This window comes from Thamnophis elegans, chromosome 16, assembly GCF_009769535.1.
Source record: "Thamnophis elegans isolate rThaEle1 chromosome 16, rThaEle1.pri, whole genome shotgun sequence".
Lineage (NCBI taxonomy): Eukaryota > Metazoa > Chordata > Lepidosauria > Squamata > Colubridae > Thamnophis > Thamnophis elegans.
In genome coordinates, this window is record NC_045556.1 from 2167174 (window position 1) to 2184385 (window position 17212).

The 17212-nt window shown below is 45.1% G+C and overlaps 1 long non-coding RNA gene across 1 annotated transcript; it reads left to right on the plus strand.

The window, feature by feature from the left end:
- Positions 1-59: 59 nt before the first annotated feature.
- On the plus strand, positions 60-15978 carry LOC116518982. The gene is made up of 3 exons (XR_004256606.1): positions 60-216; positions 12277-12404; positions 15937-15978. It is a non-coding gene; the product is annotated as an uncharacterized LOC116518982 (long non-coding RNA).
- The last annotated feature ends 1234 nt before the right edge of the window (positions 15979-17212 follow it).

Sequence of the window (17212 nt, forward strand, 5' to 3'; positions counted from 1 at the left end):
CCCCCCTGCCTTCTGACAGCTGCGCCTCACTTTTCCACGCACGGCAGCCGCCGCCGCCGCCGACTAGCCGGACTCCAGAAGCGCCGAGAGAAGGGAGGGAAGGTCGCATGATCCTGTAGGATTTGCCCCGATCTCGGCTGGAGGGCAGCCCCCTTGGTCTCCCAGCGTCCGGATGTGATTCTTGGGGACTCCGGAGGACTTTCAGAAAGTGGCCAGGTAAGGACAAACGGAGGTGGCAGCTGTTCCAGAGGATGAGCCGGCAGGGCTGAACACCTGGAAGGGCTGCCTCCCCTTCGGCTGGCCTCCCCCCAGGTATTTCAGCCTCCCTCCAGGCCCTCATCCTTCCTGGGTTTTGGGGAGGGGGCGGCGTTGGACTCGAGCGGACAGAAACGGGAGGGGGGCGAGACTTTCCCACCAGGCTGGCAAGGGGTTAAGGGAGCCTTCCGGAGGGCAAGCGGGCGCCGCTGGGAAGGCATGGGCTCCGTGGCGACCCAGGGGTATGTGCGGGTGTCCAGCCAGCCCAGGGGGGGACGTGGGATGGTTGCTGATTCGGTCTCTGGCGGATGCCAAGGTGACCCGCTGGGAAATCCTGAGCGGGTTTCCATTGCAGGCAAGGGACGCTACGTGCCAAGGAGAAAGCGTCCACCTATGGGATGGGGGGGGGGGGGGGTCCGGTTGCACTCCCTGGGTGTCTGCGTGCCAGGGCAGGGGTGCCAGCTTCGGACACCTGCTGGGCAGTTCTAGGATCCTGAACAATCTCCTCTCCTCCCTTCCCTTCTCTTTCCTCCTTCCCTTCCCTTTTCTTTCTTCCTTCCCTTCCCACCTTCCCTTTCCTTTCTTTCTCTTTCCTCCTTCTCTTTTCTTTCTCTTTCCCTTCCTTCTCTTTCTTCCTTCCCTTTCCTTTCTTCCTTTCCTTTCCTTCTCTTTCCTCCTTCACTTTTCTTTCTCTTTCTCTTTCCCTTCCCTTTCTTACTTCCCTTCTCTTTCTTCTTTTCCTTTCCTTTCCCTTTCTTCCTTTCCCTTCCCTTCTTTCTTCCTTCCCTTTTCTTTCTCCTTCCCTTCCTCCTCTTTCTTCCTTCCCTTCCCTTCCTTCCCTTCCTCCTTCCCTTTTCTTTCTCTTTCCCTTCCCTCTCTTTCTTCCTTCCCTTTCCTTTCTTCCTTTCCTTTCTTTCTCTTTCCTCCTTCACTTTTCTTTCTCTTTCCCTTTCCTTTCTTACTTCCCTTTTCTTTCTCTTTCCCTTCCCTTTCTTACTTCCCTTCCCTTCTTCCTTCCTTCCCTTTTCTTTCTCCTTCCCTTCCTTCTCTTTCTTCCTTCCCTTCCCTTTCTCCTTCCCTTCCTTCTCTTTCTTCTTTTCCTTCTCTTTCTTCCTTCCCTTTTCTTTCTCCTTCCCTTCCTTCTCTTTCTTCCTTCCCTTCCCTTTCTTCCTTTCCTTTCCTTCTCTTTCCTCCTTCACTTTTCTTTCTCCTTCCCTTTCTTCCTTTCCCTTTCTTCCTTTCCTTTCCTTTCCCTTTCTTCCTTTCCCTTCCCTTCCTTTCCCTCCCCACTTTTCTCTCCTCTCTTCTGGAGCTCCCAGGCCTGGGCACGTTCCTTATTTCTCTTCCTCCTCCTCTTGGGGGGGGGGGATTTTCTCTCTTTCTGCAAAAGTTCCCTTCGCCCCCAGAAGTTAGAAGTTTTGCAGGCAGAGCAAATGGGGGGGGGGGGGAATCCGTGTGTCAGGTAGGGAGGGAGCAAAGGGGAGAAATCCGTCTTCCCTTTGGCACGGATCCACAGTTAGCTCTGGAGAATCTGTCTTAGAGACAGGGATGGTGGTGGTGGTGGGAAGCCAGTTCCAGACAGACAGCAGACAACCATCATTCCTTCTGCATTTTAACAACACGGAACAAAACCATCGGAGTTTGTGCTTGCAAACGGGCTAAAGATACAGGATGAGTTTGCAACAAGTGTTGGCGATGAGAGTTGGGAATCCCGAGGTGATTGATTGGTTTTGGAACCTTCCCCGTAGAGTCAACCGGAGTTGAACTTCCATGAAGATTTATCTTTTTTTTTTTGGTGTGTGTGTGTGTGTGTGTATCAAGATTTGCATTTTCAATCTTATGGCATTTTCTCCCACCTTGGTCAGAAAAAGATGCTCAGGAGATGTGGCACAACGACTTTGTGAGGTAGGTTAGCCAAGAAAGGGCATCTGAGCTTGAGTTCCTTTGGAAGGTGGAGCTCAGATGGGAATCTAGTCTGGGGTTGTTTTTTTTTTTGGATGGGTTTCAAACAGCTTTGATTCTCCACTGCTGTGGTTTAGGGACAATTATGGCATTTTTAGAAAAGTGAATGGGGGGGAAAAATCTCTTCCAGATCGTGCCTGCTGTTGCAGAAACAGTGCAGCCTAAAACTGTGTTTTAGTCATGCAGCAAGAGGAAGAAACCCATTTGCCTACAGGGGTAACGCAACAAAAGGGGATAATCTGATCGGGACAGATTGTTTGGGGGGGTTGAAATAGAAACCGACACAAAAATGCTCTTGTTTCTGAAACTCCATCCAAGCAACAGCTGAAAATGGGCATTTTTAATCCTTGCTAAGAATCTCTAAACACAACCACACCTATCTCGAAAAATTCCTTTGAAATGGTGCCCTGGTTAGTTAGATATGTTTCATGCAGAAGAGAGGGGGGGAGGAAGGAAGGGGGGAGGAAAAAGAGAAGAAAGAAAGGAAAAAGAAAGAAACAAAGGAGAAAGAGAGAGAGAGAGAGAGGAAGGAAGGAAAAAGAGAAGGAAGAAGGAAGGAAGAAAGAGAGAGGAAGGAAGAGAAAGAGAAAGAAAGAAAGAGAGAGAGAGAAAGAGAAAGAGAAAGAAAGAAAGGGGAAAAAAGAAAGAAGAAAGCGAGAGAGAGAGAAAGGAAGGAAGGAAAAAGAGAAGGAAGAAGGAAGGAAGAAAGAGAGAGGAAGGAAGGAAGAGAAAGAGAAACAAAGAAAGAAAGAGAGAAAGAGAAAGAGAGAGAGAAAGAGAAACAAAGAAAAAAGAAAAAGGAAAAAGAAATAAAGAAGAAAGAGAGAGAGAGAAAGGAAGGAAGGAAAAAGAGAAGGAAGAAGGAAGGAAGAAAGAGAGAAGGAAGGAAGGAAGAGAAAGAGAAACAAAGAGAAAAAGAGAAAGAGAGAGAAAGAGAAAGAAAGAAAGGAAAGAGAGAGAGAGAGAATGAAAGATTGAAAGAACAAATGAACGAAAGAAAGAAAGAAAGAAAGTAGGAAAGAAAGAAAGAAAGAAAGTAGGAAAGAAAGAAAGAAAGAAAAGAAAGATGCTTGGAACCTACACTGGGGAACCCTGAAGAAGTAATGGGGTTTTGGCCTGTTGGGGTTGAATGGCAGTTTGAGAGCTTCTGGATTAGCTTGTGATGCAAACTGGTGAATCTTGGTTTATGCTAAATCTTTGCTTGAGCCCTGAACAGCTTCAAGCAATGCATGAACCAGATACTGGTAGTCCTTGACTTACAACAGCTGAGTTAGGGACTGTTCAAAGTCACAAAGGCATGGAAAACAGTGACTTACGACCATTTCCCACACTTAACGACTATCCCTGCATCTTCACGGTCGCATGATCCAAATTCAGACCTTGGCCACTGACTCATATTTATGACGGTTGCAGGGTCACGGGATTCCCCCTTTTGAGACCTTCTGACCAGCCAGATTCACTTAACATCCGTGTTGCTAATTGAACAACTGCGGGGATTCACTTAACAACAAGAAAGAAATCGTAAGATGGGGCAAAACCCAGCAAATGCTTCACTGAACCACATGAAAGTTGGGCTCAACTGTCGTAAGTGGAGGACTACCTGAAGATCTCTCTATGTGCGTCCGAGAGAATATCGGAAAGAAATTCAGTTATTGAGCCGATGAGAAAGAATAATAGCGTTAAATGGGTCCTCATCACGATTCCTCCCCTCCCCTCCTCCTTTTTCCCAACCTCCCTTCCTCTTCTCCTCCTCCCGCTCTGCATTTACCTGGCCATCTGTAGTTCCCATTGTTTTCCCCAGCTGCCTGCCTCTGAGGTTAACCTCACCTGGGCAACATGGGATTGCAGAACACACCTGGAGTCTCATATATCACATGAGGTTGATCTGGAGGGATTGAATGAGTCAGGAGACAGCTCACAGGGCCCTGATCTGGAGAGAGAAAGAGAGAGAGAGAGAGAGAGAAAGAAAGAGAGCGAGAGAGAGAGGAGAGAGAGAGAGAGGGAGGGAGGAGAGAGAGAAAGAGAGAGAGAGAGAAAGAGAGAGAGAGAGGGAGGGAGGGAGTGGGGAGAGAGAGAGAGAGAGAGAGAGAGAGAAAGGGAGAGAGAGAGAGAAAGAGGGAGAGAGAGAGGGAGAGAGAAAGGGAGAGAAACAGAGGGAGAGAGAAATGGAGAGAGAGAGAGAGGGACCAGTTGTCAAATATCCGAATTTTGTTCACAGAATCACGTGGGGAAAAAGGGACACAGTACTGAGCTTGTCGATCAGAAAGGTCGGCAGTTCGGCGGTTCGAATCCCTAGCGCCGCGTAACGGAGTGAGCTCCCGTTCCTTATCTCAGCTTCTGCCAACCTAGCAGTTCGAAAGCACGTAAAAAAAATGCAAGTAGAGAAATAGGAGCCACCTTTGGTGGGAAGGGAACAGCGTTCCGTGCACCTTCGGCATTGAATCATGCCAGCCACACATGACCACGGAGACGTCTTCGGACAGCGCTGGCTCTTCGGCTTTGAAACGGAGATGAGCAGCGCCCGCTCATGAGTCAGGAATGACTAGCACATCTGTGCGAGGGGAACCTTTAATCAGAGGGTAGCTGGGACGGATGTAAATGCGAGGATTGGTTGTAAGTCATCTTTTTTTCAGTGCTGTTGGAACTTCAAAAGGTTGCTCAACTAATGCTGTGCTCCAAGCAGCGGAGAGGAGACAGGTTATAAAGGAATAGTTTGTAGAGATTCTCAGCCATCCAGGTCAGGGTTCTCCCAAAGATACTTTTTCAGGAGGCAACTGGACTTCCTGTTTTGTTTCTTTTTCTTTGAAGACCTTTCCCTTCTCCCCCAAGAAGCTTCTTCAGCCTCTTCCATTCTCTTCCGTTCCCCACCACCCAGGCAGAGATGGAGAAGTTTCTTGGAGGAGAAGCGAAATATTTTCCAGAGAAAAAGAGCAGTTAAAAACCTGGCTTCTATTTTTTTTTTAAATGTGTTTTTATTTTTCCATTTCATTTTCGTACAGTCACATATATACTGTGCATAACCGGGGCCATATAACATTAAACAATAAACATAGCCATTCCTCTTGTCAATAATACCCCCCCAAAATAGAAACCCAATGTGCCTCTTCGACCCTCCATACACCCTTTCTTTTGCCCCCCTCCAACTTCCCTTCTTCCCTCCATCATTCCCCTCTACCCTACTTCCCCTCCCCCTCTGCCACTTTTTTTAAAAATACATTTAAAAAAAAAAAACCTGGCTCCTATTATACGCGCAATCAGACCTTCTTTTTTAAAATAAAAACAAAACTCATCGAAACTCTTTGAAAAGAAACACAATTTTGATTGCTAGATGCGAGGTTGTTGCGTTCCTTGGTGGGTTTGGCTCCGTGCGAGTTAATCAGCTGGGTGAAACCCCCACCACCCCCCCACCCCCAGCCCTCTTCATTGAGCTAGGTTTGGATGAAGAGGGTGGGAGGATATTGGAGGGATGGGAAGAAGCTGGATTGGTGATTGCACGATGCCACCGTGCGCATATTTTTTTAATGACTTTTGGAGCCCTGACTTGGCCCGACTGGAAGGTTAGCGAAAGTTGAGTTCCAACTTTCAGGAAGAAGGAAGCGATTTATCCAGCGAGAGCAAGAGAATGGAAGGCTGTTGGTTATTTATTAGATGCATATCCTGCCTTTCCTTCCGGCAAAATCCAGGCAGTGGTGAGTTTCGGTTTTAATTCGCATTGAAAGATCATCTCGTTGCCTCTCAAAGGATTGCTTTAATCTCTGGCAGGAATGCAGCGTTTCGTTCCTTAGGGATCCATCTTTGAAACTTGGTGACATCGTTCTGGATTTGGGGCAGCAGCATCTGTTGAGGGGTGTGTGTCAAAAAAGGCAGGAGGGCTGATGAGACGTCCTGATGTCCCATCTCTTTCATAGACCTTTTATAGGTCTAATGTCCTACCTGCCTATCTTCCTCCCTCCCTATCATATCCATCCGTGCACCCATCGATGCACCCATCCATCCATGCATCCATCTTGGATGCTCACTTTGATCAAGCAGCAAGCACCATTCGTGGTAAGGTAGAAATCTTAAAAAGACAGAGATATGATGATTTCGTCCTGGTAGGAATGAGGAAAAGGATTTTCCTGGAATGATTTTTTTCTGCCTATCTGTCAACTCTATTACCTCCCTCCCTCCCTCCCTCCCTCCCTCCCTGTCTCTTGTCTAACTCCATCACTCCATGCACACACTAGTTTTTTTTTTCTTTTTTTGTTTCTGTTATAATTTTGCACCAGTGAGGTTAAAACCAATTTTGTTGTATTTAAGTACAATGACAATAAAGATTACACTTGCTATAATTATAATATCATATCTATCTATCTCTCCATCTCTCCATCCATTCTTTGTCTGTCTGTCTATCTGTCTGTGTATCTATCTGTCTGTGTAATCTATCTGTCTATCTATCTATCTATCTATCTTTCTATCTATCATCTCTATCTATCTATCTCTATCTCTATCTCTATCTCTATCTCTATCTCTATCTATCTATCTATCTATCATCTATCTGTATCTATCTATCTATCTATCTATCATCTCTATATCTATCTATCATCTATCTATCTATCTATCTATCATCTATCTATCTATCTATCTATCTATCTATCTATCTATCATCTATCTGTATCTATCTATCTATCTATCTATCTATCTATCTATCTATCTATCTATCTATCTATCATCTATCATCTCTATATCTATCTATCTATCTATCTATCATCTATCTTTCTATCTATCATCTATCTATCCATCTATCTATCTATCTATCTATCTATCTATCTATCTATCATCTCTATATCTATCTATCTATCTATCTATCTATCTATCTATCTATCTATCTATCTATCATCTCTATATCTATCTATCATCTATCTATCTATCTATCTATCTATCATCTATCTATCCATCCATCCATCCATCCATCTATCATATCTATCTATCTATCTATCTATCTATCTATCTATCTATCTATCTATCTATCTATCTATCTATCTATCATCTATCTATCTATCTATCTATCTATCTATCTATCTATCTATCTATCTATCTATCTATCTATCATCTCTATCTATCTATCTATCTATCTATCTATCTATCTATCTATCTATCTATCTATCTATCTATCTCATCTTCTCTGAACCTTCGTGGCAGAAGTATTATTAGCCGACGGGCTTTCCTCTTGAAAGAGACACAACTGACTTTTTCTGGAAAGGCTTCGGGTGGGCCTTCTTGGCTGCACAAAAGAATTTGGGTCATAAATCACTGGAGGAAAATTAGTCGGTTTCCAAAACAAAACAAACCTGACATTTCTTAGCTGCTCCTACTAGAATTGTCAGTAGCAGCTGGCAGAGTGCACACACTAAGCAGAAAGATAAATGCCAAGGAAATTTAGTCTTGGCTTGCCATAGATTTAAGTCAACAAGGCAAAATAAAATAAATTACATCGCAAAGGCCGATCTGCACTTGAATGAGTTTCGGATATAAATCTCCATGAAGTGCAATGGCTTCAGGTTAAAAACTTGAAGGAGCCCTTTTTTTTATTCTAGATACGGGCTTCTCAATTTACAACCAAATTCGGAGTTCCCATTGCTAAGCAAGGTGGTTCTTAAGTGAGGCGTGCCCGATGTTACGACCATTTTCGGGGTCGCGGTTGTTAAGTGAACCACTTAACAATCGCAAGACTCTGGGATGTTAACAACTGTTGTGAAGACACATCAGCTCCCAAGTGCCCAAATGTGGATCAGGTGATCGTGGGGATGACTGCAGTGGCCATGAGACCGAGGACTGATTATAAGCAATTGTTTTCGGTGCTGTTGTAATTTCAAACAATTACTGTATGAATGACATTTGCGCCAGGTGTGCTATTTTAAAAAATCGCATCCTGAAATAGATGAAGATCTCAACGCAACAATATTGAGAAGTCTTTGGAATTTACAAAAGGGGGCATTTTAGACTTCTACAGGAGGTGAGTAGCAATAGCAATAGCAGTTAGACTTATATACCGCTTCCTAGGGCTTTCAGCCGCTCTCTAAGCGGTTTACAGAGTCAGCATATCGCCCCCACAGTCTGGGTCCTCATTTCACCCACCTCAGAAGGATGGAAGGCTGAGTCAACCCTGAGCCGGTGAGATTAGAACAGCCGAACTGCAGATAACAGTCAGCTGAAGTGGCTGCAGTACAGCACTCTAACTACTGTGCCATCTCGGCTCTTAGGCTTAACACATGGTGTGAACCCAGCCAAGAGTGGCTTATTCACAGGGTGGGCTTCAAAAATTTTAGCCAGGGGTTCTCTGCCCGGTTGCTGAGTGGGCGTGGCCCAGTGGTGGGTTACAGGTGGTACGCCCCGGTACGGGTGTACCGGAGCCTGCCCAGAGTATCGGGGGTACTGTTCTGGTACGGTGCTCCGGAGGGCCCACCCACCTGCCCGCCCGAGCTCCTTACCATGTTTTAAAGCTGTCGGTGCTTCCGCGCATGGGCATGGCATGTACAGCACCTGTGCGATGCTCCACCAAGCAGCTGGTGCTTCACGGAGGCTTGCGGAAGTGTTGTTTGCAGCTACAACGCATGCCCGTATGCTGTGTGCATCCATGTGGGTGACAACAGGGCCGTTCCAACTGTACCAGTTGGAACGGAATCCGGAACCCACCACTGGTGTGGCCATGGTGGGTGTGACTTAGTTGGCCTTCTGCACCATGGCGGTGGGGGCATTTTTTGCCCTCCCAGGGCTCCGGAGGCTTTCCTGGAGCCTCCGGGAGGGCAAAAACGGCCTCCGCAGGCTCTGGAGGACTACCGGAAGCCCTCCCGAACTCCCGGTAGGCCTGTTTTTCACCCCCCCCCCGATCCTCTGTGCGTGTTCTCTACTTACCTGCACCCAAAACGGGCCACATGGAGACTCGGGGAGGGGAGGGGTGGGCAGGGCCAGCCAGGAGTGGAATTTGGAGGTTCTCCAAACTGCACAGAATCTTAGCTAGAGGTTCTCCCGAACCCCTGTGAACTCCCAGCCACCCAACTCTACATTTTCAACACATTGCAGTTAAACTCTTTCCCTGGAAATAAGCCCAGTCGGGCTTTTGAGTACATGTGCTAAAATAAGCCCTCCCCCCTGAAAATAAGCCCTCCCCAAAAACATTGCAACACAGCAGGCCCCACGAGATGACCACTCTTGCTGCATCCTGCACCTCAAAAATAATAAGACCTCCCCAAAAATAAGGCCAAGCGCTTATTTGGGGGGGCGTCAAAAGAAAGTAAGACCCCATCTTATTGTTGGGGAAACACGGTAGGTTTTAATTCAATCTATGAATGCATCTCAGCCTTTCCATGTTCTTCTCTCTTTCTTTTGCAATCTTCAAGCTTATTGGGCATCCAAGTTTTGTTTTAGCAGAGCGGGTTGAAACATCCCCCCACCGTCTCTTCCTCCCCCAGGTCAACCTTTCTGTATGTGTGATCCAACGTCCAAGTCAACATTCAGAAGGCTCCAATGAGGGAGAGATCCCAAGCCTATGGAGAACGCAGGATCCAGATTTGGATTCTGTAGCCCTGGCATCGTTCTGACTCCCCCCCACCTCTTGAGTCCAGAGGGGCTTCAAACACTGCTCGGTTGTTTTTAGTCCCTTCCAAGCCATGTTGGTCTTGGCCCGATCACAAAATCCAACGTTGTGTAGCTTGATAATGTCAAGTTTCTACAATAAGCAGGCTGGAGCCGTGCGCAGGGTGGCTTAAGAGATAAGCTCTGGTTTTGCCCAGCATCTTTCTGGTTATCGGATGGGTTGACAGACACGGATCAAGGTTTATCTCAAAGGGATGCCACTGTCTCCCCCGCCACCCTCCCCTTAGAAACCAGAAATGGCTGGTTGTGGGGGCAGAAGGCAAGCGAGGTGGCCAATCTGTAAAAGATTGGGTTGCGTCCTGGCATGAAATGAGACAGTTTTTTCCCCCCCGCCAGTCGTCTGCGTTATTGCCCTTTTGGAATTTGGGCATGCTTTTCGACAATATTTTGTTAGGATGGGAAGGGGCTTTTTTTTCCTTTTCGCAACAGAGGCTGCCTGAGCCGAGGTGGCACAGTGGTTAGAGTGCAGTACTGCAGCCACTTCAGCTGACTGCTAAGCTGCAGTTCGGCGGTTCAAATCCCACCAGGCTCAAGGTTGACTCAGCCTTCCATCCTTCCGAGGTGGGTGAAATGAGGACCCAGACTATGGGGGCGATAGGCTGACTCTGTAAACCGCTTAGAGAGGGCTGAAAGCCCTATGAAGCGGTATATAAGTCTAACTGCTATTGCTATTGCTAAATAAGTGGGAAGGAAGGAAGGAAGGAAGGAAGGAAGGAAGGAAGGAAGGAAGGAAGGGGCAAGAGGCTGATTCTGTATATATGTCTAAGAAATAGGAGCCGAGGTGGCGCAGTGGGTAGAGTGCAGTACTGCAGGCCACTTCAGCTGACTGCTATCTGCAGTTCAGCGGTTCAAATCTCACCGGCTCAAGGTTGACTCAGCCTTCCATCCTTCCGAGGTGGGTAAAATGAGGACCCGGATTGTTGTTGGGGGCGATATGCTGACTCTGTAAACCGCTTAGAGAGGGCTGAAAGCCTTATGAAGCGGTATATAAGTCTAACTGCTATTGCTATTGCTATTTTAAAAATGGATGTTCTCAGAGTTGAGTTCCTACCGCTTCAGCCCAGCCAAACCGGTAGCGGTTAGGGTTAGAGTAACGACCCAGGCCTCCCATGGCCCCCGAATCGGTTCTCCTACAGGGCTGCCATCTCGATTTTTGGTTCTGCAAATGCACAAAAACAATTTGCAATTGCATGCATGCAATTTTTTTCCTTTTAAAAACATTTTGCGCATGTGCAGACCTATTTTTGTGTAAATACGCACATGCGCGGAGCATGCAAAATTTTTGCGTGCACCGAACTGGCAGTAATGGTCAGAGCAACCCCCCCCCCCCCGGATGTTCTCCACCTGAGAGGACGGTGTGAAGTTTGGGAATGACAGCTGAGAGACAGAGATGGGGTTTTAAAGTTTTTATTACCGTGTTTCCCTGAAAATAAGACAGCGTCTTATTTTCTTTTGACCCCCGAAATAAATGCTTGGCCTTATTTTTGGGGAGGTCTTATTATTTTTGGGGTTCAGGAAGAGGAGGCGCGCATGGTCCAGGCTGCTGCTGTGTTGCAATATTTTCAGGGAGGGCTTATTTTAGTGCATGTGCTCAAAACCTGACTGGGGTTATTATCCAGAGAGGTTTTATTTTGGGGGAAATGAGGTACATCATGCTTTGGGAAGAGTTGAGAATTTTTTTTCCCAGAAAGAAGATGGGTGTATTACTGGTTCAGCGTTGGATAAGTTTTGAGGAAAATTAGCCCAGATTTATTTCGGAATAAAGAGCAGAGCATAATTTTGGGAAACGTAGCATAGCATTAGCTAAACCTTAGCTAAAAGTAGCTTAAAGTTAGCTAGTTTTGGAAACATGGGATGTAATGAGATAAATTTGGGGAAATTAGCATAGCATGAGCTGAACTTAGTTTAACGTTAGCTCATTTTGGAAAATCGGGATATAAATGAGGTGAATTTTGGATAAATTGGGATAAAAATGTAGGTAACTTTGGAAAAATTAGCATATAAATATAGTTTGTCTTTTGGGAAAAATGAGCACAACTTTATATTATTAAGAAGTGGCCATTGGCCACGAATTGTATAAATGAAATTTCAGTTCAATGAAATTCAGTTGATGGTGAAAAAAAATGGGTTATAAGTCTCCTAATTTTATGACTCTTCGAAATCTGTAATTGGAGCTTGGTGGGGTGAGCATATTTTATATCATTTTTGTTTCTCCTATTAATTACATATCACAGCCCCTAATTAATAATTAAGTGGTATTCCTACCACTATTTCATCTTCACAGAAATTCTGAAAAGCATTGTTTATGGTGATGAGAAACTAATCCTATTCTCTCTCTCTCTCTCTCTCTCTCTCTCTCTCTCTCTCTCCCTCCCTCCCTCCCTCCCTCCCTCCCTCCCTCTCTCTCTCTCTCTCTCTCTGTAGTTATTTTCCTCAGGATTTTTCTATAATTCCTCCCCCCATTTCAAGAAATTGGAAACCAACCCTTGGTTCTCGGACACCTCATTTTCAGAGTCAAGAATTATGCGAGACAATTTTAAGGGGTCTTTGAGGTGAGTATTGGCCTATTCTCCGAGATATTTGTTAAATGAGTTATGCCCCATTTTTCTGGCCACAGTCATTAAGTGAATCACTGCAGTTGTTAAGTTAATAACACAATTGTTAAGTGGAAGAATGTCTGTGGAAATTGCCAATTATCCAGGTCGTGGTGGTCCCAAGGGTGATTTTCGGAGGGCCACTGGACTTACTTTTTTTCTTGAAAATGTTTTGCTTCTCATCCAAGAAGCTTCTTCTGTTCTTCTCCCACCCAAGAAGGAACTTGTTGCATGAAAAGCAAAAATTTTATAAGGCAAAAAGAACTCCCAAAGAAAGTACAGTGGCCTTTTGAGCCGAGGTGGCGCAGTGGTTAAATGCAGCACTGCAGGCTACTTCAGCTGACTGCAGTTCTGCAGTTCGGCTGTTCAAATCTCACTGGCTCAGGGTTGACTCAGCCTTCCATCCTTCCGAGGTGGGTGAAATGAGGACCCAGACTGTGGGGGCGATATATGCTGACTCTGTAAACCGCTTAGAGAGGGCTGAAAACCCTATGAAGCGGTATATAAGTCTAACTGCTATTGCTATTGCTATTTTGAAAAACACCATTCCGACACTGACTGTAAAAAACCAAATCTTATTTCTTCAGACCTGGTTGAATTCCTTGTTAAAGTAGGACTAAGATAGCCAAGGGGGTTTCAAATCTTTATTAGGAATGTGTGACTCACCAAAAGAAAAAAAAAATCATTTCACTGTCTGGGTTGGTAAGGATAATATTGATGGGCTGGTTGGACTGGTTTTGAACCATATAACTGTTCCAGAGAGCCTTTTGGTGGATTTTCTGCTCGTTTAGAATATAGAATAACAGAGTTGGAAGAGACCTTGGAGGTCTTCTAGTCCAACCCCCTGCTTAGGCAGGAAACCCTTTAGCATTTCAAATCGTTAGCCAACTTCTTAAAAACATCCAGTGTTGGGGGCATTCACAACTTCTGGAGGCAAGTTGTTCCACTGGTTAATTGTTCTAATTAACTCCTTAGTTCTAGGTAACTAGGTTGCTTCTCTCCTTGATTAGTTTCCACCCATTGCTTCTTGTTCTACCCTCAGGTGCCTTGGAGAATAGCTTGACCCCCTCTTCTTTGGGGCAACCCGAGATATTGAAAGACTGCTATCATGTCTCCCCTGGTCCTCCTTTTCATTAAACTAGCCATTCCCAGTTCCTGCAACCGTTCTTCGTATGTTTTAGCCTCCAGTCCCCTAATCCTCTTTGTTGCTCTTTGCACTCTTTCTAGAGTCTCCACATCTAGACCAAAACTGGTGACCAAAACTGAATGCAGAATTCCAAGTGTGGCCTTATTTATTTATTTAACCATGAACTTAAATTGGGCAACACCTGTGAGACAAATTGGCTTATGTTCTTTCTCTGATCCAACCTGCTTGTTGTGGAGAAAAAACTAAGAGGTTGGTCAGATGTGACTTGAAAGGGAAATTTTCTAGATTTGAAGGTTAGACCGGAAAATAAAATCACATCCGGAAGAAAGCGATGGCCATTCCTTTCCTTATTATTTCCAGGAAAACAATGCTGCGTACAGTTATGCCCACGTAGCAATCAGCTCAAATCGAGGGAGGCTTTGACCTCACCGCTTACTCACCCAATTTCTAAAGGACACAGCAAAATCAGATTTGCTTTTGGAAGCAAGGTGGGAAGGATATGCTCCAGATCTTTAATTTGATTGCAAAACTTACGCTGGCTAGAAATGAATGCATTTTTTAAATAGCATTCTTCTTCATTACGTCCAACTTTTGTTAACAAACATTTGGCAGGGACTGACGCATCCCCAGATTTGAAGCTATCCTTGATGTCACTTCTACAAATATCTTGGCAGTGAAACCCCATTCATATTCCATTCCAAAATGTCGTGCGGGTTTTAGCTGAGGTGGCGCAGTGGTTAAATGCAGCACTGCAGGCTACTTCAGCTGACTGTTATCTGCAGTTCGGTGGTTCTAATCTCACCTGCTCAAGGTTGACTCAGCCTTCCATCCTTCCGAGGCGGGTAAAATGAGGACCCGGATTGTTGTTGGGGGCAATAATGCTGACTCTGTAAACTGCTTAGAGAGGGCTGAAAGCCCTATGAAGCAGTATATAAGTCTAACTGCTATTGCTATAACTGCTATTTATTTATTCCCCCCCCCCCCAAGTTTCCCTTGGCTGTTTGGGCTTCCTGGATTTCAATGTTGCCAGCTTGCATCCAATCCCCTGTAGAATAGGAAGAGACTATTTTTTTTTGGTAAAAATTCAGGAACAGAAAAACGAAACAAAAAAAAAAAACATATAGAAAAAAATGTACAAATTTAGGCACGGCAAACCGCGCGAGCCTAATTTGACTTGTGTGAAATGGTAATCATGCTTTATTTCAAGCAGCAAACGAGGGGAACAATTGGTTAGTCTGCCAGGGGAACAGCTGGATGCAAATCTGCCTCTCAAACTTCCCCTTTGCTCAAAACGGAAAAATTGATAGGACTTTTCTAAGTTGAGTCGCTCTGACATAAAGAGCCGAGGTGGCGCAGTGGGTAGAGTGCAGTACTGCAGGCCACTTCAGCTGACTGTTATCTGCAGTTCAGCGGTTCAAATCTCACTGGCTCAGGGTTGACTAAGCCTTCCATCCTTCCGAGGTGGGTAAAATGAGGACCCAGACTGTGGGGGCGATATGCTGACTCTGTAAACCGCTTAGAGAGGGCTGAAAGCCCTATGAAGCGGTATATAAGTCTAACTGCTACTACTACTGCTACTGCTACTGACATGCAAAACTTAAGCCTTGTTTCCCATCCCTGCTTGGCACATAAACATTTGCAACACACACCCATGCCAGGATGAGTGTATTTCCTTTGAAAAAAAGCGTGTTAAGAGTCCATCAGATTTGTCCAGGGGAATTCTCAATCATCCAAGTCATGGTTGTCCCAAAGGTGCTTTTCCCCCCCTTGAAAATGTTTCGCTTCTTGGATGAAACTTTTTTGGAGGAGAACTGATTTTTAAAATAGTCTTTATTACATTTCCCAACATTAAAACAAAACACATTTACACTTGTAACAGCTTTTCCATGTTGGTATACATGTTTTTTTTTTTTAATAATACTATTTACAATAAATTCTTTCTCTATATCACTATCTTGGATGAGAACTGAAGCAGCTTCTTGGGTGGGAAGTGAAACATTTAAAAAGCAAAATCCAGTGTGTGATTTGGAGTGGGGGGGGGGGAATAAAAGCAGTTTGGGGACAGTCAATCCGATTGTTGAAATTTGAAGGACTTTTAGCTTTGGCTTGAAAATATTTAATCGGTGGCTTTCTTGGTGCTTAGCTGTTTCCTTGCTGACGTTTCATGACCCAGCTAGGTTACACCATCAGTGCTATGAGTGTGCAACCTGTGGCCTTCGGGGTGGGTGGGGGGGTGGGGGGGCAAACCTCAAAGATGCAGTCCACATTTAACCAGAAAGTTGTGGTTGCGTTGCCTCCCTCGTGAAGCAGGGAAGTCAATGACCATCTTTTTTGCCCCTGCAGGATTCTGAGTTCCCTAATTGTGCTTGGATTTCAGCTGGTCATTCCACAGCCTTCCGTCGATCACAGAAAGGTAAGTGGTGTGTGTGTGTGTGTGTGTTATGCAAGGAACCGGCTCTGGAAGAACACATGGCCAAGGACTGGACTTGATCCAGAGAGATTGTGATAAACCAGATTCCTCTCCTGCTCCCAATTCATCAAGGGTTTTAAGCATAAACACTTGAACGGACGTTCTCAAGGATCAGAGGGAGTTCACGTTTGGGTGGAAGGAATCTTTGTCCACTTTCTACATCTGGTTTGGCTCCAGCCTTCTCTGTGTGCTCCAAAAGAACGAGTTTGCTGGGAGATGTTTCAAGGTTACAGATGCACAAAGATCTGGGTGACATTAGTCCAGGCTGTTTGTCCTCTCAAAGTCCTTTAAGACCCTACAGATGTGGTGGGGCTGGTGGTCTTTTCCAGGCATTGCCCAGTTTTGAGGTCTCTTCTGTTCTCATTTGGCCATGTGGGATCATGTCTGGTTGACAGTTGCTACATACTTTGGACGAAAGAATCTCAACGGTTTTAGACTTGATAAAAAGGACACTCTTGTTTGAGATGTTTAAGAAGAGGCTGTCGGACAACCATTTGTCTAAAACGGTCTAGGGTTTCCTGCCTGAGCAGGGGGTTGGACTAGAAGACCTCCAAGGTACCTTCCAACTATTCTATTCTATTCTATTCTACTCTACTCTACTCTACTCTCTACACTCTACTCTACTCTATAGCAATAGCAGTAGACTTATATACCGCTTCATAGGCCTTTCAGGCCTCTCTAAGCGGTTTACAGAGAGTCAGCATATTGCCCCCAACAATCTGGGTCCTCATTTTACCCACCTCGGAAGGATGGAAGGCTGAGTCAACCCTGAGCCAGTGAGATTTGAACCGCTGACCTGCTGATCTAGCAGTAGCCTGCAGTGCTGCATTTAACCACTGCGCCACCTTGGCTCTTACTCTACTCTACTCTACTCTTCTAATTAATTCTAATTCTAATTCCAATTCCAATTCCTATTCTCTCTATTCTATTTCCTATCCTATCCTATCCTATCCTATCCTATCCTATCCTACCCCTTCTATTCTATTCTATTCTATTCTACTCTACTCTATTCTACTCTACTCTATTCTTCTAATTAATTCTAATTCTAATTCTAATTCCAATTCCTATTCTCTCTATTCTATTTCCTATCCTATCCTATCCTATCCTATCCTATCCTACCCCTTCTATTCTATTCTATTCTATTCTATT